The following is a 27,957-nucleotide window of genomic DNA, read 5'->3' as shown; positions in this document are numbered from 1 at the left end:
CCTGCTACTAGAAAATCATTTATGGGTAAGTGGAAAAGATTTTTTAGTTGGTGTCGATCCTAAAGTCAGGAACCCCTTACAGCTCAGACTCATATTATTAGTCAGTATCTGTTTGAGTTATTAAACTCTGTTTTTTATATTTTTTTTATATCAAGACTCATCTATCAGCCATGTCTGATTGTCTGACTGTGGATCCCCTCCCCTTTCTAGCTTACCTCTGGTGAAGCAGTTTTTGAAAGGGGGATTAGTTACCTATTCACCTAGTAGACAAGTGGCATCTGATTGGGATCTTAATTTTCATTTAGAAAACCTTACACTGTTTCCTTTTGAGCCAGGCCACCGAGTGATTTGAATTCCATATCTTGGAAAGCACTGCTACGTATTGCTCTAAATTCTGCAAGAAGAGTATCTGAGTTACACATTTATGGTGATTCATCCATTTCTTATTTTCCATAAGGATATGGCAACTGTGAGAACAAATCTTTCCTTCGTGACTAAGGTAATTTCAGAATTTATACTAAACCAGGATGTACATCTCCCTGTTTTCTTCACATAACCTAGATATGAGGAAGAAAAAAGGAATTATTGATGCTCTGGATGTCCACAGGCAACTCATATTGACAGAACAAAATTCTTCAGGACTTCTGTTTAACTACTTGTCTCTTATGAAGGTAAAAAGAAAAGATAACCACTGTCTAAGCAGACTATTTTTAAATGTTTGTCCTGTGCTATTGCTTTTTGTTATTCTGACCATAACAAATTACTTCCAGGCAAGGTCTATCTTCATTCTACTAGACTCTTGTATGTTCTATGGCTTTTTGGAAAGTGATGGACTTTAGAAGTATTCTAGAAGCAGCAACCTTGTCAATTCTTTATACCATTATCTATAATTATAAAATGAATTACTCCTCTAGGTAGAGAGCAGGCTTTTTCTAGGACTATTCTCCAAGATTCCTGGACTGTGATCAGACTTACAAAATAGTGGTGTAAGAAAACTTACCATAATAGTAAACAGAGTAAGTCAATGGTGCAATAGCTACCCCACACACACATACCACCCTTTTTTTGCCATAGTGCGGAATTTATTTGTAAGTTCCTATCTGACAGGACTTTAGCCTCCCTCTCTTCTGATGCAAGAAACCTCTGAGATATTTAGCACCCTCACTACTGGTTCAGTCCTTAGCCTCATGCTTACCAGTGACTAGGATCCATGGAAGGAGCTCTAACGCTTTGGAAACCTGGCCAGATAGTCTGATCCTTGACAAAACATCCCATATAACTTAAGGCTACTGCATCAGTGATCAATTTGAACATCTACACTTATGGTTAGTTTACTTACACAGTTAGTACTATTTTTGTTTGTTTGCTGGGTTGAGAGACTGGTGCAGGACCCTTTTCAGCTGCTGTCAATAGAATGAGAGAGACAGGAACACAGCAACATTATCAATAGACAATTACAATAATGAAGACAAAGTGTCTATAAACCTGCATTACAAACCGAGTAATAAGTTGAATGTTATATACAAAGAAAGATTATATAAGTCTTTAGAATAGTAGCAAATGCATTAAATTAGTTAAAAACTTTTTTGACAGATAACTTAAGAAACTGAAGAATTATATACAAGTATTTATAGTATAATAATCTTTGAATTGGCAAGTGAAGCATTGTATATAAAATTGCATAGTTCTGAAGGATGTTTTGAATAACAGGATGAGGCAATCAACAAAGTAGGCTTAACAGTTGTTGAGATGTTATTGCTTAGACATAGTCTCTGAAAGAGATGCATTTAAAATATTTTGAGAGGTGTTCCTTCAACTTAGTTTTGAATTGTTGGAGGTTATCTAATGCAGATATATGATTTAGCAGGCTGTTTCATGCAGCAGTTGTGAGCTTGTTGAATGATTGTGGCACTTTGTTTGGGAAAATAGGGGTCTCTATGGTTTGAAGGCTGCAATGTTTCTTAGTGTATATAAGGGCATGGCAGAATGTATCATCAAACTTCTTTAAAGTAAAATTATTGAGAAAGAGACTTATTTTTGCAGAAACAGGTAACCATTTTGTATTTTGAATTGTAATATAGTGTTGTTCAATGGCTGATGAAAATTAATAAATTACTAAATGTATTTGTTGTTTGCAATCAAGATGTATTTTGACCATTATAACAATTGCAATGCCTTTATCTATAAACTGGAAATTTCTTGTTTTTTTATCCCTTTGCTATTTTCTTTGTTTTTTTAAATATCATCAAGCTGATTTCATGAATATTGATGCAGTGTTGAAATTTGACTTATTGTATCTTGATCGAAGAGAGATTATAGCTTTAAGTAGTTTCTGGCATATGTAATAAAGCATTTGAGTCGACCTAAAAAAAAAACCTCATAAAAGCTCTGATAAATACCACATATTTAGCTGTGCCAGACCATTTTAAAGCTAGAAATGCACACATAAAAAATGCATGTATAATCTACTTTTATGATAGTATGAATTGTATATAATTTTATATTTATATCTGTATATAAAAATATATATATATATATATATATACATATATATAAATATATATATATATATATATATATATATATATATATATATATATATATATATATATATATATTCACTAGGCAATCTCGAAATACTGAAATGTCGAATTTCAGTATTTCAAGACTGAATAGTCGAAAACCCACATACGCAAACACCCAAAACCGCAAATTGCACAATCATGACCATATAAACACACACACACGTACCCAACTACACTAAAACAAATAAAACAGCACACACAAATACAATTTAACACACAAACACACCTACCCTACCTATAAGCAGGGGGGTAAGCCCCCCTGCACCCCCCCCACATGTGGAGGGCTGCATCCCCCTACTTATAAATTCTAACTCCAAGGTCGCATTAAACACACAAATACACACCACTACACACACACATACTAAAATCCCTACCCAATACCTTTACACAAACACCACTTACCTGAAACCCCAGATAAATCTACAAACTGCACTGCATATCACTAATGCGGCACCACGATAGCAGATTTGACATTTCTGCATTCAACATAGTGCAGTTTTGTGTAACTAGCTTTCGACTATTCAGTCTTGAAGTACTGACATTCAACATTTCAGTAAAGACATGCTGTAGGTGGATTGGACACTCTAACTTGGCCCTAGGTGTGTGTGCGTGCATGTGTGTGCACCTTCTCTGGAAGGTTGGGCGCGGGGCTGGCAACTCAAAACTGTAAATCTCCACTGCCAGTCATGAGCAGACGGGTGATCCGCTGTGTCGACCCCTAACCGGGAAAAAGAAGAAGTACTTCGAGATTGTCTAATGTATCCATATATATATTTATATATATATATATATATATATATATATATACACACACACACATATGGGTTACTTGAAAATGTAGTAGAGGGGACAAAAAGGCTATTTTTAATAATCCCACTACATACGTGTGATACATTTTTGCTTTCTACAGTATATCAACAATAAAATTGAAACGACATTCAGTAAGCTTCCTAAATAAAAAGCAGTAAAAATGCCTTAAGATGATAAATGATATAAGTAACAGCAGCTATGTAATAGCAAACATAATAAAACAGATTATTCACAATTATATGTGATCTTCAAAGTTGGTATCTTCCCGGCAGAGGTCATAACTGTGAGATACTGGGCAGCACGGTGGGGGAGGAGGAGGAGGATATAATAGGTCACTGACTATAAACCTTTATAACAAAAAAAGATGGCAACCTGAAAAATTAATGATGACCTCAGAAGCAAAAGATTGCTTACATTACTCAAGAGACTGTTTACTGGAGAATGCATCAGCACATGACAGAATAAAGTCAAGGAATACAGACAGTTTAAGGGTTCACTAAATAAATGCTTTACACAAGACAGTAGGGCCTTCAAAACTGCCCTTTTATTAGACTTCTAAATAAACAACAGACAAAACTTAAAAATTATGGCTCAGTACACTAGCCTGCAATAAAATGCTTGCTGGGAAATTTTGCACTTACTGATGGAGGTGAATTGATCTTCCAGCTAAATTTTGATCAATGATTCTGTTTAATGGTTACTTACAAGAAACCTGCGCTGCTGTAGTAGCCATGTGATCTCACTATGAACACATGAATTGCATTAACTTAAAGCAGATTGAACACACTGACCAATAAAGAGCACAATTTAGTTATTTCAGTCTTAATTACTGTTACATGACATTTGCTCAGCGTTCAGAATATCTGTTTATATTTATTTATTTAGTTAGTTAGTTACATTTGCGAACAAGGAGACACGTGGAGGGGCAGACAAAGGAACAATGTTTTAGGTTTGTAGATAGATTGATACAGATGTATCAACCAAATGTAGCTCGGCATTTACAGATACTTAAAGCAGTGTAATCTGTCAAAGATCAAACCGTCTTCAGTTAATAAATTAGATAATTCCTGATCTTAAAAAGTCAGTTGATGTAAGTGCAGCTCATACTATGACCCCAGTTTGCAGTCATTTAAATGCTTTATTTTATTGTTATTCCATAGGCTAAACTGAGGGATGTTGTATTTTTGGCTTTGATGAGATTACCAGGGCATTTTTTTAATAGATGAACAGTGAGCAATCAATAATGTTCCTTAGAATTATGCCCTAGTAGTCAGGTTTCAACAGTGTTGTAATAAAACTTAGCCTAGTACCTTCAGTAGCAGCTGGTCTCAAATAAAAACTAAGATATTTTGCTTAAATCTGTAGAGGATGCACCTTCTCCTGCCACAAATTAAAATGATGAAAAAAAAAACAGTAGACCCTGATAATTTCTAATTCAGTTAGATGCTTTACAATCCAATATGTTTTGACACTACTGCTATTTTCTGATGCGCGTGCAATTAACATTTCCCCTTAACTTCTTATTCTTACATGTTAACTCTGTTCTATTCCAATGCCAATTAACAATGGATTCCATTTCTAGAGATTATAAATATGTGGGCAGTTATATTTCTGAGGAGTTATATTTTAATTTGATTGCTGATGGAAAATGCTGTATGTTCTAAGCACTGATAAGTTAGTACAAGAGCAGATTTTAATTTAGGTGGATGCTTTATGCAGACTGCTTTGTTTTGACACGCACCATTGCCTGTCTTTTGTATATTGTAGTAAATAGAAAATGTGGTCAACTGTTCCTTTGTAACAGTTTTGAACTCAAGTTAAGTTTAAATTTTGTTGCTTTAGGTGGGTTAAGGTGTCAGTTTTTTTTTTTTTGTACATACATTACACAAGCATTACATTTTCACTTTTAGTGTAATTATAGCAGGTTTAGGGTGATATTAATTAAGATGGTGATGCACTAACAATGTAGATAAACAGTTGATGACACAACACGAGTGTACATAATCAGAGTTTTACCTGCACAATGTACCAGATACGTGTCTTGTTTTAATACGTATGCATATATATGACTGGCATCTGGAAAAGATGGTTAACAATCTCAGCTAATAACAAGATGCATTTGTAGTCCATGATACAAGGCTCGATTCCTTTCTCCTTTTACTCTCTAAACATTCTTGGTTGCACTATCCATTTTTGTTTAGCTTCAGAGCATCTCATTTCAGTATAATTTCTCTATATAATGAGCATATTTATTCATAAATTCCTGTTCGATTGATTGGTTAAGCAGCTACTGCAACTCATTGAAATAAAAGGGTAACAAAACTTGGACCAAACAAGGGAAAATAGTGATCTGGTGTGTGTAGTAAAGCAGGTGAATAATAAACATTCCCTGTGATTCATTAATGCCTATACTAACTGTCCACCATTCTGAGTAAAGAGACAACACAAGCGTAACTCACACATTCGTCCTCCTGATTTTAGCTTTCCTATTGATTTTCTTGCAGATTTAAATACCAAAGGGGATTCATAAACGTTGCCAAAGTGTAAACTACATGTGCACTTAATGTAATTTTTTCTGAGTGATTAGAACACACAACAAATGTGATAGGGATGTTCTTGAATACAGATTGTGTACACTTAGTATACATTTACTGTAGTTATTAATTAATCTGGCCCTAGTATGAAGTCATAAAATGCACTGTGAAGACTTTGTTTTCTTCATCATTGTAGTGTCATAATATGACAATATGGCTGGCATTTTAAAAAAAATCAAGAAAACAACACAGTCATTTTGCAGAGGGATTCCCCTCCACTGAACCCCACACTCCTCTGCTAATTATACCAACTTCAAGATCACGCTATGGGATGAAAAAGGCACATTCCCCAATCCCCACTCTACTGTCATCTCAGTATAATCCATTGGATGTATTAAAATGCCCATCAGTTGGTCTTAACCATGAATTTCAACATTTTAAAAATTCAGTCAACTAAACTAGACCCTTTCTAAACATGGGTGTATAGTGCCGCACATAAAACTCGAAGTCAATGCAACAGGAGTTCAGCATGTGCAGTCCATAAAATAGTTAGAAATAACTGATTGCCTCATGCAAGGAGGTGTAAGTTCAACATTTTAGCTTATGCTTTATTGCTGTACTGTAACCCTACTACTGTGCATAAATGGCAGGTATGATTCATAACACCCAAGTCTTAGACCCACTCGTGTATAGCAAGATTAATTTGCATACCATTAATTTGCATACCATTGTACATTCAGAACCAAAGCTGGCTATCCAGCTCATCTGGCACTCTAGATCCCCTAACTGGCACTACTGAGAAGCAGAACAAAAATAAAGCTTGCTAACACAGCTTATCATCACTATCCAAGTAATAAGAGCATAAAAACATGATAAAATATCCGGTAAAACATCATAGTATTCCATAAAACAAAAAAAAAATCTTCTAAGTGCTTTTGTCTGCATAGACTTCTACTATGAATTGTCAAATTGCAAAACCTCAAGCATCACACTGAAAAATAATGCCTGAAGTACAGAAGCATATTTGCAGGGAAGCAAGCCACCCCCCAGACATGTACGTGCCAACAATGTAATTGCATCTCCCAAAATAAAGGAATCATTGCCTGTGTAATTGTCAGTGATTTCCCATGGAAAACCATCCTCAGCATTGTATTCCTCATCATCTTTTGCTCTGGGCAACTGACAGTCAAAGGATTTCACCTTGACTACCTGTAGAGATGCCACCATCTTTAAACTGTGTATCAATAATCCTAGGCAAGATATACAATGAAACTTTTTGTCATTATCCACACTTATTGAATGCCTATGCTAAAAGACCCTCTATTGTAATAAACAAGTTGCACAGTCAATATAAAATGCAGTACATTTGTTGTATAAAGGGATACAAATCATATCATCGACAGTATGATAAAATAAACCAGGTATACAATAACACTTCCTTTTTCAATCAGTGTGTCTACTCTTCTATACAAATAATGACAAGGTACCACAATTGCAACCAGTGTCAATATCTACATACAGGATTAGGCTCCGCTATTGTACTGCATTTTATATCGGACACTCAAATTGCAGACTGCCGCGCAGGGTCTATGAGCATATGCTTGCAGTGAGTTTGAATAATGCCAAACATGTTTTGTGCACATTCATTAGACTGAAAAAAATGGTGGATTCAAATTTCCAGTCCCTGAAAAATCAAAATGTGTTTATGGGAAAGCTGCTACTGAACAGTTGTTAGAGTGGACAGAATACTGTTGGCAATTAAAGCTAGATGCCTGCCACTACCCTAAATTGAAAGAAATGGAAACATTTTAAAATTTATTTAGAAGAAGGGGGCATTGGCTCACTAAATCATACTACACTTTTAAATAAGCATTTGATTTTATATGTTGCCTAGGGTCATTATTGATGTTTGCAGAAGTCTGTGGGGACAAAGGTGCTTACTGTGTTATTTTTTACTTGTATGCAAAAAAGCATGGTTTGGGTTGCAATTTTATTATTTTTTATATTTTTAAATTCAAAAGGAGTCTCAAAATTCTATATATTTCATGAAAGTATATTTTTGTTTACTTACCCACAGTTTAATCCCACATGAAATTAAGCTCTGCACTTCAGATATTATATCTGTTAGAGGTTTTATATAGTATCCGCCATAAATCTTATCAGTCTTTTCAAGAATGTTTACTACATTATATGTTTTTCATAGCACATAACGTACTTGCTTAGTTCAGCTATTATCTGATTCTTAAGCAAATATCAATCCTAGATGTTTATAATAATGCACTTTTAGTACTTTCTTCCCATTTATTGATAATTTTTTTGCAGTTTTCCTTCTAACAAAAACTAGTAATTGAGCCTTTTTCCATATTAAATTATATATTCCAATGTGATATTTTCTAATATCCTTATTCAGTTTCATTCTTTGTAAGATTAGTGTTAGTAGAAGCAGGTTATTTGCATACCCAGTAAATGAAATGTTTATTTTATTTATATTCAGCATGTTTTTTTCTGTAAATTGTAATTGTTCTTATACTCCTTATGAGGCTAAAATGCATTATTGTTTGACCCCTTTTTCTGTTTAAAACCAATGTATAAATGAATTATTGGACTGCCTTTTGATATTGCCATTTATGCTATGCAACTGTTTAATTAGTTCCCATTTCTTAGAACCCCTTCTTTGGCATTATCTAAAGTATTTTCTGTCAAGGTTATCAAGATCATGTTTTGTATTCTCAAATAGAGCATGTAGCATTTTTTAAATTTATATTATTTTCTATGTGCTGTATCATGAAGATGGCAATATTAAAGTAAATGTCTTCATGGATGCATCTAGCAAAGTAATAGATCTATAAGTATTTTGTTTATCCTCTTTTTTTGTATTCATAGTGTTATTCAGGAAATTTTATTTTTCAATATAATATCTAAATTAGCCATTTAATATTTTGTTCTGTCTTATTTGCTTTTTCATTTACTTCCTTTGCAGTATGATCAGAGTATTGGGCGTTGTTATTCTTAAACTTATACTTAGCATTAATAATGTCATTTGCTTTGCTCTTGTCCATTATGTCAAAACTCTCTCTTTTGCTTACTCTGTCAGCTCTGTACTTTCCTTTAAAAATTGTTTTACTTATAAATCAGACTTCATTTCATGTATATTTCCTTTTTTCATTAGTTATTCTTTTCCAAAATATCTTTATATTCTTCTTTCTAAATGTTCTAACATTTATCCTAATTTCTTCTCAAAACTTTTTAACCATATATTATTATATACTACTTTTATCTTCTTAACATATTTGTAATCTTGCATAATAGACCTTACTGATTGCCTGTAATGGAATATAATTTCTTCTTTTATTTTTTAAATATTTATCATCTGAACAGTTTTTGTGATGCTTGAACCATTTCTGTTTTGTTAGTGATGTTTTTATAAGTATTGACAATCTGTTTTGCTTTCTCGTAACTGTTTAAAATATCTGTTAATGATTTGTATAGTTGCTACCTATATAAACATTTTGGCCATGAAGTATATTTTATAACACTCTCTACTGCCTTGTTTTAAGCTCATCATCCATTAGTTTCTCTCTGTCTCCCTCTCTTGTACTTAACATCATTTTGGTAGGATAATTTACAGTTTGAATTAATCAATGATATTTGTAGACTTCACTCTAATGAACATTTCCTTTTTCATTATAGATGTGGGCTAGAGTACTCTTTCCTTGTCATTCCACTGAGTATTTTTAAAATGTCAACTAGAAATAGAAAAGGCAATGAGAATATTTATGAAAAGAGGTTATAATAAGGAAATAATAGAGAAAGCTATTCGCAAATTATTTAGAGGGCTGGTAAATATGGGTCAATATGTAGGAACAAGAGAGGAAAGAGTAGATAGTAAAATGGGAAAACAGCAAAAAATATTCTTTGTTACTAAATATACAATATTTTTTGAAAGACTGAACAAATTAGTTAAATATTATTGGGGAATTTTGGAAAAATGTAGACAATTGAATTTTACTTTTAAAAATTCATCTCAAATTTCATATACAAGGGGTACAAGTATTAAAGGCTTTGTAGTTTATGAAAGGTTCCATTTACCTGATATAAGAAGAAACATGGAGCTTGAAGTGCAAATGTTGTAAATATATAGTACAAAACTATGTGGCAGAAAGTTTCAGAAGAAAGATGTTTTTGGTTGAAATAGTGAGGGGAAAGTAAAATAAGTTTCACAACTAGTTTGAAAGAACGCATTTATATCATGTTATCAAAAGATGAAAATAGCGAACACTATTTCATCAGCCCCAAAACATCTAAACATGAAAATATCGAACATTCATAACAGTGAATTTTTTCCCATGGAAAATTTCCCTGCTCCGAAACACATACACACAACACAAGCACATCAAACAAACAGCAACCACAGACATACACTTAAATTCCTACATCTAACGCTACACTAAACTAAACACTCACTACTATCTACCCACTTACCTTAACCCAAACCCTAACCCTAAGGTCTGTCACTATCGCACACTCACCTAACCCGCACCCTAACCCTAACTCACTTAACCCTAAAGTCTGTCACTATTGCACACATGCCTAACCCGCACCCTAACTCACTTAACCCGCCCCTAACCCTAATGTAAAAACAATCGCACGCTTACCTGTACCCAACCCATAACTTTCCACCACAGTGCTAAGAATAGTGAAGCCACAGAAATGGCCAACCGAATACTTTCCCGAGGAAAGAATTTGCTGTTCTGCAGCTTCGCTATTCTTAGCGTTCACTGAATAGTGTTCGATATCAGAACGTTCAAAGTTTTAATACTTCAATGTTCTGATATAGATCTGAAAGAACATATAAGGGACATCAAATAGGGTAGAGAGGAAAGCCCTGTAGCTTTACATTATTTTTAAAACACCATAATGGTGACCCACAGGGGTTACAAGCTACTATTTTGGAACAAATAGAGAGCCAAGATATAAATAATGGTGTTATAAAAAAGGAAACTTTGGAGAAAGGAATCTATTTTTATTTTGAAATGTTAACACTTTAACCCCAGTGAGACTTAACAAAAAGTGTAATTGGAAATGTTTCTTGTAATTGCTTTTTACTGAATTTTAATTGTATAATAAATATACTTTATATTTGTATAATATTATATTATATTTATATAATTTTATATTTATAATATATATTTATAATAGTTATAATATGTGCGTATATATATATTTATAATATATTTATATAATATATATAATATATATATATATATATATATATATATATATAAATATATATATAGTATCTATAATAGTTTATAATATTTATTATATTATATTTATATAATATATATTTATATACATAAAGTCCTTTACCAACCAGAAAAAACACCTACACTAAAAAATATTATCAGCCCCTACACCAGCACCCGGCCACTGCGATCGTCCACTAGACTCCTAGGTCAAACATACAAATCCAACTACTCAGCTGGAGGCTCTCTGTTTACCAACTCTGTTGGAAAAATATGGAACAGACTCACAGGTGACTTGACCCTAGAACCCTCACTAACTCAATTCAAAAACAAACTCAAGAAATAATTCATAACTCATTGGTTATGTCCTTGCACTAACTCTGACGAGTGACCTCTCTATTTCATAGGTGCTTTACCTTCAACTACTACTAACTTTTTTCTACCACTCCATTTCAGGAAGGGTCAATTGTATAACTGCTGCTCAGTGTGTCTTAAACCTGAATGTAATGTTATGCATGTTTAGCCTTGAAAATAATATTATGTTTTGTAAAGTGTTTTATAATAAGTTAGTACTATATGTGCTAAATGCTGGTATTGCTTATGACTGTAATCTCCTTGAAACTAGCATTTACTAAATATTTAAGGTGAATTATTGTCTTGGAGCTTTTCTCCCCGGGCTGCCGCTAAAAATGGACATGCATCCAGTCGGACTATCCCGGTCAACAAATGTAAAATAAAATAAATAAATAAATAATTGTTTTATAGATGTATGTATTTAAGGGGAACCTGGGAAGAGAAAGGTATACTCTGTAAAGGCTTAACAGCTGAGGCACCACAGAATTGTACTAGTTGGTGTTTTTGATATTGCGATATTATACATCTGTTTGTTATTTTAATAAATGATATTGAAGTTTCAGAAGACTGGCTGGTTTGCTTCTTTGGGGTTGATATTTATCATCTGCTACATGCTGTGGAATTATTTTTAAAATGTATTTGCCATATATTTTTAGAAAGTTAATGCCATCTTTATTTATCCTTTTATTATTGGAATATCTGATTAATTTCCTTATATATAATACAGATATAACTTTGATATTGTTTTGTCCTTGTGTTTAAATTTCCTGCTATTAACATCTTCTAGTTCTCTTTATTTATTTAAAAATGTGTTTTATTTCCTCAGAATGTTCTCATGCCTATACATCCTGAGCATATTATTTTAAATGGGTTAAAATACATACTTAATATTCTGAAAATTTTATAATTTATTGCCAGCCCCATTCATAAGAATTTTTCATCCTCAATATGTATTTTAACTCTATTCCTTTAGCATTCTTAACAAATGTTTTGAGCCTGCTATGGCTCTTCATTTTTTTTTATATTTCTTAGCTGAAACTTCATATTTGCTACATAATTATGTATGTTTATATTTTCTTCATCCATAGACTATATTTCCTATTAAGTAATAACATCAAACCTTTTTAAATCAGCTATAAAACCTCTGTGAACAAATGTACAGTTTAGACTTGCCTCATTCTATTTTAATATAGAAAAATAACCCCCCCCCTTGCAATCTGTCTTTAATTGTCAGATTTCCACTTCTGTCCATTGCATCTTATAACTCCTATTACAAATTAAGCTTTTTTATGTTAGTTGTGATTTATTTACTGAAGAAAGAGATGAACAAAATATCAGTCTTGTCCATTATATGTACCCTTTCAATTCGTGCATTAATTGCTACTCTTGTTTGTAATATTATTTGCATCAGAGATCTCAATGTGTTATATCCTGGGTATGTACGGAGAAATGAAAGCCATCAGTGCTTGTATTACCTACCTGTTATGTTCACTCCTCATTGTATGGCTTTCATTTCATAGCTGATTGTTCCTCCCTGTCCTTAGACATGCATAATACACATTCTCCTTCTTTTCAGCCCACCTAGACAAACCTTTTTGTCTAAAAAATCACACACATTTCTCTGTTGATCATTGCTTACCCTGGAAAATAAATTTTACTTCCCCAGCATAAAGCTTACAAGATTTTTTCTTTATATGTATTTAACCATAACAAAAAACAACAAGCTATACTTCACAATGTCAAAACCATTTAATGGACAACAAAGCTTTCGGATAAAAATCCTTCATCCGTGTTACAAAATTCTGAATCGATATGCAACCTATATACAATTCAAAATACACTTATACAATCCACCCTATCAAAAACTAACAGCAACACTTTTACATCAATTAAATTCAACACAGAGTTCATACAAGTATGCACTTATAAAAAACAGAAGTTAAAAATGTATATAATACATGCATATATAGATGATCATTAATTCAAATTACAATAGTCAACAGATCCTAATTATTTAATACTCTGCTGTTTTTGTTTTAAAATAGACTTAATGGTAACCTATTTGTTCAAGCCAGGGTACGCATCAGGCTGCAGACGTATGATCCATTCTCTGGTTTCTAACCTATTATTAATATCCCCCCTTCTAACACTGGGGTATAAAACTTCTATAACCTTAAACAAAAACTTGTCAGATTCATCATTCTCCTCTACATGTCTGGCAAGTGCATTCATCGTAACCCCTCTACGTACATCTGATGTGCGCTCCAGGATGCTATCCCTTAATCTCCTACTAGATTTGCCTGCATAGAATCCTGGGCAGCACTGACAATTAGCCAAATAAACGATCAGAGGGGTATTACATGTAGCACTACCTTTAAAAACAAACTTTTTCTTATTGACCAGATGTATAAACTCATTCAACACACACATAGCTATCCAACAAGAGCAATTATGACAGGGAACAGTACCCTTCTTATTAAAAGTAGCACACCTCATCCTAACAGCAAAGATCTTATGACATAAACATTGTTTTAAATTATCACAATTCCTATATGTAAATAGTGATTTATCACATAACCATTGTTCATGGCCATGTGTAGCCTTCAGTATGTCCCAATTACTTCTTATAATTTCCTCCACTGGTTTGCTTGCTCTACTATAAGTCATAAGGCACCCAAGTGTTTGAATACCATGATTAGTTTCTACTTATGCATTCAAACCATCTTGGTTAGAAAAATATGGTCTAGCCCTATCCTGTCTTAGCTCCAGCACCTCATTTTGAACAACTTCTAATTCTTCAGGGTCATAACCCCTTGCCTAAAAGTCCTCTGTCATATGGGACATCTGTTCAACACACATATCGTGTTGGGTATTTAACCTACTGGCCCGCATGTGCTGAATCTTGGTAATGCCCTTAAAGACTTGTTTAGTGTGCATACTTGTCCTATGCAAATATTTATTAGTGCATGTTTTTCCTATATATACTGGTGTCCAGTTGATTATTATTGAATTGGAGTCTGACATCCCAGAAAATTAATTTCATTCAAGGAGGCATTAATTTCAAACCTTAAAAACCCTGTTGTTTGATTTAAGTAAAACAAAATCTCATCCAGTTCATCATACGAGCCATCCAAACCATAAACACATTTTAATGCTAAGTCTGTTTTCATTGTGAGAGTGTATTGCTTTGTTTAAAAGATGTCTATTAGTGTTTGTGTTATAAAAATGTAAATAAAAGTTTTAAATTCAATCCAAATAATCACTGGAGCAGTGAAACATAAAACATTATGCAAGTTACAGTGTTTATGGTAAATGGGGGGAAATAGCCAAGCAATGGGACACTGGAATGGCTGTAGGGGGGTGGACTGTGTATGGGAGGCCTATTTGACAATAATTTTGTGAGGGGAGAGTGGCGGCAAACTCAAAGACAGTCCCAGGTGGCATAAACTTTAGCTATGCCACTGGGTGCCCACCTCAACTTTAAGTTGAGATAGAAGTAAATAAATCAATAAATAAATGGAGGTCTCTTTCCTTTCAAATTGTAGCAAACTGCTTGTTACATTTGTAGCAAGCAGTTGCTACAGAACATGCCACACATGGAGTGCTAAAACACTTCAGTTCTCAGTGCAAATGCAGTATCAAAAGATCAGTTGGGATCTGCTGCAGTTGCACCCTCCATAACACTTTGTGCCCAGGGTGGCTGTTTTCTTCACCCCCCCCCCCAGGTACTCCTCTGGTGCCAGGTCTTCAGTCATCAACACATTTGTTTGTTTGGCTGCATTCACGTAGAATAATAACAACATATCTACCATATTATACACTCTTCTGGTACTCTCTACTGCATTTTACTTCTGCCTTGTAAAATCACATTGCACATCTGCAGTATTTCAGAATAACAGATGTGGTATGCTTGTGTCATCACTTATGAATGCTTGCATTGCTCTTCTTTTGCATTCCATGAGCATAAACTTTCTTTTTAAATAACAGCTGTTATGCCAATGTTTATGGATGCACAGCGGCATGGAGCACCAAGTATAACCTGTTGCATTGTGTATGATGCATGAAACTCTTTATTCCTGATACATTCCACTGTTTGTATGCTTGTATACTTCAGGAAGTCAAAACAGTAATCATGTCTCCCTACATGTGCATACTTCCACTTCTGCACCAAATGACTAAAAATCATTTTTTTAAATATGGGAAGATATGGCCGCAGTGGTGCAGCGGTTAGCATCGCCGCCTCACAGCAAGAGGTTCTCCGGTTCGATCCTCTACTGGGGTGCCTTCTGTGTGGAGTCTGCATGTCCTCCCTGTGGTCATGTGGGTTTCCTCCGGGTGCTCCGGTTTCCTCCCACATCCCAAAGACATGCTGTAGATGGATTGGATACTCTAAAATTGACCCTAGGTGTGAGTGTGTGCATGTGTGTGCCTTCTGTGGAAAGTTGAGTATCAGGCTGGCAACTCGATACCGTAAAAACTCCACTGCCAATCATGAGTGGACAGGTGATCCACTGTGGTGACCCCTAACCGGGAAAAGCCGAAAGAAGAAGATTGTTTAATGTAGTACAACTAAAAGTCAGTTTGTGGTTCAGCTTCTAATATATGTCATCTTGGACGGTACATGCTGTTTAGTAAGACTCCACTGACATACATATCCCTGTCTGGAGCATTTAAATACCCTGCCAACAGTAATTGGTGACCATGGCTCCCCACCACATACCTATTAATGACTGAATACACTAGCTTCTTGTTTTCAGTTCTATCAGTGATCTGTGTAACCTCCCCCTGATGCACGCAGTTAACTTTAACATGCAGTTAGCTGGCTGTCAAAGATCCTTCAGTTCCCAGTGCATCTTGATGCTAATCTTAGTCCTGTATGTTGTGTCTCACTAGAACAAAAAATACAGCTGTTTTATATTAAGTTGTCTCCAGCTCATTTGTTCACAAGACATGATCATGAGCCATCATCCTGGCAGCTATTAGAGCATTTTTAGTCACACAACCCTAATTCCACTCCCTGGTGGTGATGTGGGCTTCAACATCACTGTGGAGGATCTGCCTATGTTTATGACATGCCTGGTTCCAGACATGACTTTGCAATGGGTACCAAACTGGCTTGTGCAGAGCCACCCACATTCCTCCCCCAGGCCCGTTCTTGGATGAGCAGACTATGCCCCTCTCCTGGAGTGCCAGGTCACCACAAGGGGGAACATAAGTCGCACATCTCTCACCCACCCTTCCCTAACTCTTCTAACTTCTCAATCTACTGATCAATTTCAGGTCATCCGGGTCACAGTCAGGACTTTATCCTCTTGCACCATAGAGGCAGGTACAAATGGTAAGAACCTTTTTAAAGTTCTTGACTTTGCTCTATTAAATACTTGTAATGGTATACTCATATGATCTACTCAGCTGTGCATAACCTTTTACTATACTTATAAAACAAGATTTGCTCCTTCTACCCTAGTATAATAAAGTGTATTAACAGCTTAATCAAAAAGTGGATTTTCTTAAAATATAAACATTAAGAATTGTAATGTGAGCTATTATATTCATAAATTATTTCAAAAACAAACAATGTCATAAAAAGCAAGTGTGCAAAAAAAGAATCCAATGAGGTAAATGTTACTACTTTATTATATCTTAGTTAAAAAAGAATGAAAAAAATAAAAGAAGAAAATGAATATAGGGACCTTAAGAATGTTTGTGTCAGCCTTAAAACATTGGATCATGAGAGCATTCAGCTATAATAAAGGAGCTAGTTGTAGAAATGATGCATACACAAATATCTAAGGTAGTTCTGAAATAAATCATTTAATATATGCCAAGTGGGTGAAAAATAAATTGAATAATCTTCAGATCAAAAGATTTGTATGGCCTAATGGTATTCTTCCCCTCAGTCTTAAACACTATAATTATCTATGTATTAATTGAACCATTAGTATATGTTAAAAAAGTCATGACAGCAGTCCCATTAGTGGAACACCAGATGAATATGAATGTGGTTGCAGCTTATAGCAATGATGAGAAAAAATAAATTACTGCAAGAATTACTGATGACGAAGAAATTCAATCTTTTTATTACTGATTAGTGCATTAATTTGTGAGAAACTTACAGAAAATCTTCAAGAGCTTTATGAAGAATATGAATTAAGCAAGTCACTTACAGTTTTAAGAAGTATAGCTTTAAGTCAACTTTCAGTCAGGGATCATCAGTGAATAAAATTCTGAGTGTAAGGTTTTTGCATTTAATCAGAAAAAACTTTTAGTGGTAAAACTAAATCCCAAACTATTCAGATGAACATGTCTATGCTAATGATTAAAAGAGATAAAAAAAATAAAAAAACTAGGGGTGGCTTAAGGAGAACAAAAGAAATAAATTTATAAATCTGCAATAATTTAGGGCTTTATTTTTTTTACAGTGACTTATTCAATATGTTGTGTTGCTTCTTCATATCATGTGATATAATGCTGCTTAGAAAATGGGTTTAGCAAAATGAGTGCTGATTAATGTACAGAGGAGCCGAATAAAAATAATAGGGTCTGTATTATTTCTTCAACAGCTTAGGTTGTCGAATGCTTAATGATCGACACCTAAGAGATGAAGTTTCAAAATCACGAACGGCCATATATGCAAATTCTTTCCTCAGGAAAGAATTCGCTAGGCCGTCTGGAAATAAAATTAACTTTTCAACCTAAATATGTGTCCCCCACACACCCCCAACTAAATAAACCAACTCCCAGATCACTCTACATTGGGGAAAGGCCAATCCCTGATAACGGCCAAGCTAATTCTTTCCGAAGGAAAGATTTCGCTTATATGGCCGTTCGCGATTTTTGCTGGAAGTGTTAGGAGGGACACTGCTATACCTTTACATGACATCATGATCAGTAAAGGCTAGTTGACTGGTTTGCATGCTATATATATATATATATATATATATATATATATAGCACAATCCACAATGTCACAAATGTTAATCATGCCATCAATGTTATCAAACAGCTAGGTATTTAATGTGTGAATCGCTGGAACATGTAGTTACACATGCATCTGGTGTAACAACTTGATGGGGGCTTCACACCATCAGACAGTAATGTTTATGTCACAGAAAGAATGCCTATGTATGGCCAATAAGATGTGTGACAGCTCACTGTGGCAAAGGTGGTACACTTCAGTTACACATCACTGGAAGATGTGTTGGGAGGTACATGAAAAAAGGTGCATTGTACTCAGTTATTGGTCTGATGAAGGCTGTGAACTATGGAGGTGTTATAGCCTGTGATGTGGATACCCTTCACATACTGAGTATTTGTGTTACATACAAGGGAGTAGTTAGCACTGTAGCCACGTACTGGTGGAGGTTCCACATACCATCTACCCCAAGACACAGGTCACATAACTAGTGGTCTGATTATAGGGTGTGATGTCGACATTATTCTTGTGTTGTTTTCTTGATGTAACAAATCCTGCCATGTTTTTGTGTCATTGCTGGTGTTGTCGTGGCTGTGGCAGCAGTCTTTGGTGTGTGTTGATACTGCCTGTATTATACTAATATCACAGTTGAAGTCAATGATTGCCCACAATCTGTAGTCCTTCAGACAGCTGTGTGAACACAGGAGGTGTATGTAATTTGTGAAGTGTGTGACTTAAATAATGAACAGGAAAGGGCTTAGACAGCCCTGATATATGGACATAACTGCACTTGAGATATAGACCACTTCACACATTTCAACAAAATTAGATGCCATGTATGTGATACAGTGGTCTCCCCTCTTGGTGCTGCAGGTGTTTATGGCCACATCTCTCAGTGTTCAGTGAATACCTCACTGCGGATTTGTGTCAAATTCAAAAGGATGATAGTGTTGCCATCATGCATGCCCTTGATGACCTCTTTGAGGACATCTAACAGATATAACAGAGGTGGTGTAGCACTAAAAACTCACACAGTTCTGTCACACACAGTGGAGATATTACTAGTGTCTATTTAGTAAAAGTCCATGATGACATGTTGGTTTACTTCAAAGATGAGGAGAGTCAGGATATGTCTATACATGCATGCTCTGGATGCTGTCACCACCAGCTCAGATGGATGCATATTGATATTCCCCCTTCTACATGAACATAGTCTGTGTGCATGGTGTATTAAAGTGTGTATTCATCCATGTCAGGAAGGTGTATGTGCTGAGTCACACTATAGGTGATCTATGATGTTGTCACAGCCCATTGATTCTTTGTGATAGGCCTGGATGGAGGTAAGACAGTGCATACTGCCTATCCTGATCTGGCCTTGGTTTGGACACAATCCCCCATGCAGATATCATTGAGAAACACTCCCAGCTGGAGATAAACCTTTACATCTCTATATGGGTAACCCATTGGATCACTGACAGAACACATACATGTGAAAATTGGGACATCAACCTGTACTGGTACAGCTGTCAGCACTGGCGTACCCCAGTGATGTGCACTTGGCCCTTTACTGTTTGGAATCTATTTCCCAACAGTTTAGGCTAAAGTATATGGCCTTTGGCTTACTGCATTTGCAGATTCTTGCATACTGGGTACAGTCATTGAGTCCATCAATGATGATAACATACTACAAGAGGGGCTAACACAGACAAATGATTGGTGATAAAGCCACATGGTCTACAAATAAATGCAAAAATGTGTCTTTATTTTGTCCGTCTGCAAAGTGGAATTCCCTGCTAATTACAGCATTGACAATAGTCCCACTATGCTGAAACCCAATGATGGAAGACTTGGGAACGCACATAGATAGCCAGCTGAACTTCAACTACCAAGTGTCCATACTGGTAGTGAAAGCCTATGCTGTGCACATCATAAGTCATGTCATCGAATTCAGATCTGAGGATTATACTACAGCACTGTACTCGAACCTCATCAGAACACTAATAAAGTATAATGCTCTCATTTGCATGTACATGACCAGGCACATGCAGCATCTGGAGAGATCCCAGGGGTTTCTCATAAAAAAAAAAACTACAAGCCTACAAACCATGTCATAATGTATGTGGATAGATTGAAAGTCATGTCATTGTAATTGTATTGTGTAGGATGGAGTGACTTCTTCCAGGCCTCCAGGCCAGTCTCTGTCACTGCCCTGGTGGGCATAGTGCACATCCACAAATCAGGTCTAGCAGTGTCTGGTGAGGAGAATATGATAACAACAGTGTCCCACATGCTGGTGTAAAAGGGCTGTCTGTAATGTCAAGCAAGTGTACAAATGCACACACACACACACACACACACACACACACACACACACACACACACACACACACACACCAGTTGACTGCAGTGAGCACAGAACCCCTACCTATCTAAGTACACAGACTACAGAACTCTGTATTTAAGGCAAGCACCACAGCTCGTCTGACTTGGACTGTCTCAGACAACACTTCATAGCTAATGACATAGCAGTGCCTGGAGAACAGAATATGGTAATAACAGTACCCTACATACTAGTATAAAGTCCTTCTCTAATATGAAGCAAGTGCACAAACACACACCCCAGCTGACTGCAGTGAGCACAGAATCCCTGCCTATCTAAGTATACAGATTGCATAACTCTGTATTTAAGGCAAGCAGCACAGCTCAAGTCTGATTTGGACTGTCTTAGATAGCACTTTATGCCTGATGACATCAGCAGTGTCTGGATTGGAGAATATAGTAATAAGTGTCCCACATGCTGGAGAAAAAGGATGTAATGTCAAACAAGTACACTCACACACACACACACACACACACACACACACCCCAGTTGACTACAGTGAGAACAGAACCCCATACCTATCTAAGTATATAGACCACAGAGATCAGTACTTTACACAAGTGCCATTGCACAAGTCTGACTTTTACAAGGCTGCACAACAACTTATAGTGGATGACATCAGCAGTGGATGTTGGAGAGAATATGTTGAAAGGACTGCATAAAATGGATGTGCAGGCATGTGCAAGTGTCAAAATACTGTCAATCCAGGGGATTGGGGTGGTAACTGTAGAATGCACACTTCTGATTTTCTGGCTAGATAGACACACAAATACACACACACATACACCAGCATACTTCAGTGAGAACAGAATCCCCTTCCTACGTACGTATACAGACTACAGAGCTTAGTACTTTACATAGGTGCCAAGACACAAGTCTGACTTTTACAAGGCTACAGGACAACTTATAGTGGATGACATCAGCAGTGGATGTCAGACAGAAGATGTTTGGAGGCCTTAATAGGAGGTTACTAGACTAATGGCCCTAGGGCCTTTACAAGCCTAGCCATGTAAAACCTGAGTACCTTTCTTGACTATAGTTAGATGGTCATTGTAGCAGAGCAATTTTGTGATCAGTACTGACTGCCCCTGTCCATGAGAGACATAGATGCCACCCCTGGGGTAATTCTACAGTCACCCATCCAGTTGTCAAGGTTGCACTTGAATAGGGTCATTAAGGAGCTCTGGTTCACATGCAGTGGGAGCCTATTCTAGAGGAGAGTCAATCTCTGGGAGATGTATCTGTCTCTCCAGTATGTTCAGTTTGTCACAGACTAGATTGAGATCCCTAGAACAAGTTATTCTTGCCCATTTTATTTGCCAGCATTTCTATTACAGCATGGTCCAAGACTGCTCTATAGGTCAGGCACAGGTCACCTGAGTACATTGACATGGCTTTCAGTCTTTACATTTATATCATGTTTTGTAGGCCCTGGATTATCTTTGTCAGAAAGCTCTGTGATCTCTCCAGTTGCTGCAGATGTCTGGTGAGGTAAATACAGAAGGGAGCATTTTACTCAAATTATTGGTCTGATAAGGGTAGAGTACAGCGGTGCTATGACCTCCCTGGTCTTGGATGCAATGGCCTTATTTATGAAGTACATAGTGTTGAATGTTTTTCATACTGCTATGGACACATGGTAATCGAAGTTTAGATTGCTATCAACCTGTGTTCTGAAGTCTTGCACCTCTGAGTTTGAGCTTAGAGAGGTGCTATATACATTATAAGAAGCAAGCATTACTACATTGCCAAAGTGGACAGTGAGACTTTTTTTTTGTGTTAAGTTTCAGTCCATGAGTTTGGCACCAATCATTTGTCTGTCAGCCATTTCTGTAATATGCTAAAATCATTGGGGGACTCTATATGATTGTGCCCAGTTTACAGTTCTCTGCAAACTTGGTAAGCCACAAGCCATCTAACGTCAAAAAAGAAAATACAGTAACTATCATGAAAAAAAAACATCCATGGATAACCTAAAATAAATCAAGCAGATTAGAGCAGTGCACAGTATTTAATAAACAACCTATTTACAAAAATCCAACTAAACGTTTAAATAGCATACAGAAATGACGTCTACCCTAAAACCTCATAATTAAATATAGCAGTATTGGCAGTGTCTTTAAAACCAATGCACTTTCTGTTCCAATAATAATTCTACTTACAGGTTCAGAACTCAAAAAGATGAAAAATATGTTCCATCTGTTCATAGAGCAAAACTGCACTTCTGACATTGTCATAAGATCATAATACACAAAATTATTAAAGGAAAATAAAATGATATTAAAACCAAGTAAATCCATTCACCTTAACAGATCCCTGCAGGCATCACTTGGTGGGTGTATCCTCCAACTAAGATGTCAATGAACCAATCATGTAGATTCAAGCAGATTGACATTTCAAGTAAAGGAAGATTTCTTAAAGATACAAAAATAAAATTCCTGTACAATGAAACTATAAGTCCAAAAACCTAAACATAAAATAAAAATAAACAAGTCCCAACCGCTGTAGAGTCCACACACTAGGTTTAATCAAGAACTTTTGAATCGCTTTTCGTCTGCCACAAAGCAAACTTCTTCAGAAATAATCACTTTACAATCACAAAACAGTTAAATAGTCTCTTAGGGCAAATAATGCAGGACAATTAACTAATTAGTTATTTAAAAATGCAATAAGCTCGACAGTGCATTAGCTAAACATATTCATTTGAATATGAATCACAACTTTAAATTCCTAGTCATAGACAGTGTTAAGCATGACATCAGAGGTGGACCTGTTTCTTTTAAACTTGATGAGCTAGAATTAAATTGGAAAATAAGATTGGATGCATGTAATGTTCCTTGCCTTAATGAGTCATGTTCTATAAGCAGCATCTTAAAACTTAAGAGTTTACAGAGGTAAAAAATAGATGATGCCTTTGTTATAAAAGCTATATATATATATATATATATATATATATATATATATATATATTGTTCTTGCATTTTGTGTATTTGATTAGTAGAATATATGTTTGTTTGTATGTTTTATATTTATACTTATAAGTTATTTTCATCACTTTTTACATGTACTGTTTGTTTATTTTTTTGGTGATGCATTTTTAAATAACTAATTAGTTAATTGTCCCGCGTTTTTTGCCCTAAGAGACTATTTAACTGTTTTGTGATTGTAAAGTGATTATTTCTGAAGAAGTTTGCTTTCTGGCAGAAGAAAAACGCTTCAAAAGTTCTTGATTAAACTTAGTGTGTGGACTCTATAGCGGTTGGGACTTGTTTGTTGCTTTTTATCAGTTTTTGTGTTTCGTTATATTTTATAGTTTGATGGCATCTGGTTCTGCTGCTACACAGAGTCTATTCACACAAGACGATATTCTTAATGAGATGTCTGAAACCGGTTTACCAGTTCCAGATGGTAATGTTGCTGTTTTAAACAGTAATGCTCTAGTTCTCTTGGCAATTAAAATTGAGTCTATCTGTTTAAGGCTCGATCAACTTGATCAAAATCAGCAGGCTTTACAAAACCTTTTACCAGGGTTGTCAAACTCCACGATCTCTTTGCAACCAGCTGCTGCAGGTCATGTGGGCGGCAAATGTAATGAAAGTGGACCATCTTTCCCAGCGTCTATCATCGGAAATGCTAAAGAAATTGGTCAGCAGCAGCTGTTAATGATGGCAACCATTCAAATGAAAGTATACCACCACCAGCACAGAGGATAGCGGAAGCAACTTCTGTGGCATCTGGGTCATCAGTTAATCAGCCGTCTAACCAGCTACTACAAGGGTCACCTCAAGGCAACAATGTTCATGGAATTTTACATTCGTTCCCTCCAGTTGCCGGGCAGAGAGGAGCAGTTCCTCTACATGTTTTGACCGGTGATATTCCAGTGCTGACAGCCTGGATATCGGATAATTTTATGTTCACTAGGACGGATCAACTTCCAACTGAAGGTGCGCAATTAATGGGAGGTAACTTTAATTCTGATTTTTCAAATATTGTTCATAATTTAAAGTTGCTGGATGCTCATTTACTTAAAGAAAACACAACTCGAGATTGCATATTTCAAGGAATGTTTAAAACAGAAAGTGATACCAAAGGGCTTACGCAGAACATAATATCCTACCAGGTTGGTTAAAGATTCACCCTTTCATGCTGAATTGATTCAGCTGTTTGACAGACAAGGGTTCGAGCTATTAGAATTAATGATTAAATATTATTCATTTTTAGTTCAAGATATTTCAAATATAGTGCTTGAGCTAGATAAGAAAGTGCTCAAAGACCCTGAATTTTTGAGATATAAATTTGAATATAGCAGGGTCTTTTCTAGCATTGAGCAATATATGTGCAAACTTCAAAACAATAAAATGAAGAAACTGGATAGAGACTGTAAAGCGTACAGCCAAGGAGCACCTTACCCACCACCTTCAGCTGCTCAAGTTTGGCAACTTAAGACTGATTCTAACCAGCAAAAGGGCCTTAACACTCACCAATTGGACCAATCTGGTGATGTGCAGCAGTGTCTCACTTGTGATGAGTCTGGTAGTGAGGTGGAACTCTTGGCTCCTGTTGTTGATCTTGGTGTTACTAGTTCTGTTGTACCGAAAATCAGAAGGAGTGAGAGACTTCAAAATGGCCCTCGTGTAGTTTACAGTTATAATAATAGGCAACAATTTAATGGTAATACTACAGGGCAGCAGGTTTTTCAGCAGGTCAAACACATGGGTGCCAAGCCGAAACAACAAAGGAATCAGTATGGCAACAAGAACAAATCCAAATCTGCCAGGAACTTTATGTAATGAATAAGGAAGATTCCCTGAACGAGGTAGTTAATTTCCCTTCAGGGTTATCTTCCCATTTGTCACCTGTTGTTGGTTCTGTATTCCAGGTATCAGAAGTTAAAGGTGCCTCTAATATGCCTGGTATCTTAGACCGTGATGACGATTTACAACAGATTAGAGCTGGACCTATTATTATTTTTAATAAAGACAAGGACTTTAAGGTGTTTAACTTTTCTGCCAGTGTTATTTCTGAAGATTTAGTTCATTTTTTAGCCAAGGGTTACACTTATGTACCACAAGATTGGATGGACATTGTTAAATCAATTATTGAGTTAAAATCTTTCACTAGGAAACTTAATTTTCAGGTATTATTTGGCAATAGCACAAACATAGATGTAGCACAAGTGTTTCATACATCTAGTACTTTCAATCCTCCACTTCACCCAGTATTGCAAATATTTGAATTATTGTGTGAATTAGATCTTAGAAACTTGGTGAAATTTGGTGCAAGTACTAAATGTAATTTGGTTATTAACCATGATGAATGTGAACTTATCAAATATATCCATTCACAAGAGATTTGGGTTTGTAAACCGGATAAAGGAGGTGGGTTAGTAGTGTTTGACACCAGTGACTTTATTGAGTGGATTGACCAGTTATTGAGTCATGAAGCGTATCAGTTAAGCTCTAGGTCTGAAGTCAACAAGGCATATAATTTAATAAAGAGTTGTATTAACAATTTATTTATTGAAGGACGTATAGATCAAGCTTTATTGAACTTCATGATCACATTATTTCCTATATACCCAACCTTATTCAGTATACCTAAAATTCACAAAGATTTGATCAATCATCCGATGAGACCACTGGTAGATAGTCGGGGCTCCCCGACCTATGCTTGTGCCAAGGTCATTGACTTAATGTTACAGAAATATGTGGTATTGGAAGAACAAATTTGCAAGGATTCTTGGTCGTTCCTTGCTAAAATAAACACCTTGGATTATGTTAAAAACCACAATTTCTTAACAGTTGATGTCAAGGACCTATATATTTGTATTCCACACCAAACTTGCATAAAATGGGTAGCATTAATGATGTTGAAGCACAGTGCTCCAAGCAATGATATATCATTAGTTACAGAACTACTGGATTTAGTTCTTTCAAACAATTTCTTTTTATTTAATAACCAATTTTCCTTTCAAAAAGTTGGGTTGGCAATGGGCTCCCCATGTGGAGCAAGTGTAGCCAATTTAGTAATGGCATATTGGGAGACTGAATTTGTTTTTAAAGATGTTAATCTCTCTAATGTGTTAGCACACTACACTAAATACCTGGATGACATCTTTATTATATTAAAAGGGGATGAAGGGGTAGGAAACAACTTGATTTATAATTTTAATAATTCTACTGAATTTTTGCATTTTACATTTAATTTCAGTTTGGATGCCATTTCATATTTAGATATTTGGCTTACTAAAAATAGAGCATTGAATTGTTATACTGCCAAAAGTTTTAGGAAAAACACCTATTCCAATTTGTTTCTTCATTTCTCTTGTTGCCATCCTTTTCATCAGAAAAGGTCAGTTATCAAAGGTCAACTAGTTAGGGCTTCACGTATCATTTCACAAAATGACGACTTTCAAGAAGAATGTTTATTTTTGAAAGATCTGTTCTTACATCGTGGATATCCGGAAGCCTTATTAGATGCATTAATAGAGGAAGTTAAAGTTAAAAGAGCAAATCTTACTTTTAAGCCCATTTTGGTTCCTAGAAGCCCAGTATTGGATGGTTTTGAACCCCTTGATACAGTAGAGTCTAGTTTTCACAGTGTAACAGAGTTAAAGAAAGGTCAACCATTATGTTGTAGTTTTATTACTACATTTAGCGCACAAAGTAAGGAAAGTGTGAAAATAATAACGAAAAACTGGGATTTATTTAGATGTAACCAGGTACTGTTTGGTAAACTCGGTGAGTCTCTAAATATTGTCTTTAAATGAGGTATGAATTTAAAAAACCTGCTAGAAAAACATAACTCTAAATCCAATAGAATTGCTGGTATGAATAAATGCGAAAATTGTAATTTTTGTACATATGTTGATGTAAACAATTTATTTACAGTTAATGGACACCAAATATAGGTTGCAAGCAAGATATAACTGCAATTCGAGCATTATTGTTTATTTGGCTAGGTGCATGCACTGTCCTGCGTTCTATGTAGGGAAAACGGAGCGTAGACTCCGAGATAGAATGTATGAGCACCTTTCTGCTATAAGGTGCAATACGCTCGACAATGCATTAGCTAAACATATTAATTTGAATATGAATCACAACTTTAAATTCCTAGTCATAGACAGTGTTAA

Source organism: Protopterus annectens, chromosome 15.part0, assembly GCF_019279795.1.
Source record: "Protopterus annectens isolate FY-2018-M chromosome 15.part0, PAN1.0, whole genome shotgun sequence".
NCBI lineage: Eukaryota > Metazoa > Chordata > Ceratodontiformes > Protopteridae > Protopterus > Protopterus annectens.
The sequence above is the reverse complement of the archived record's forward strand: the minus strand, read 5'-3'. Positions refer to the sequence as shown.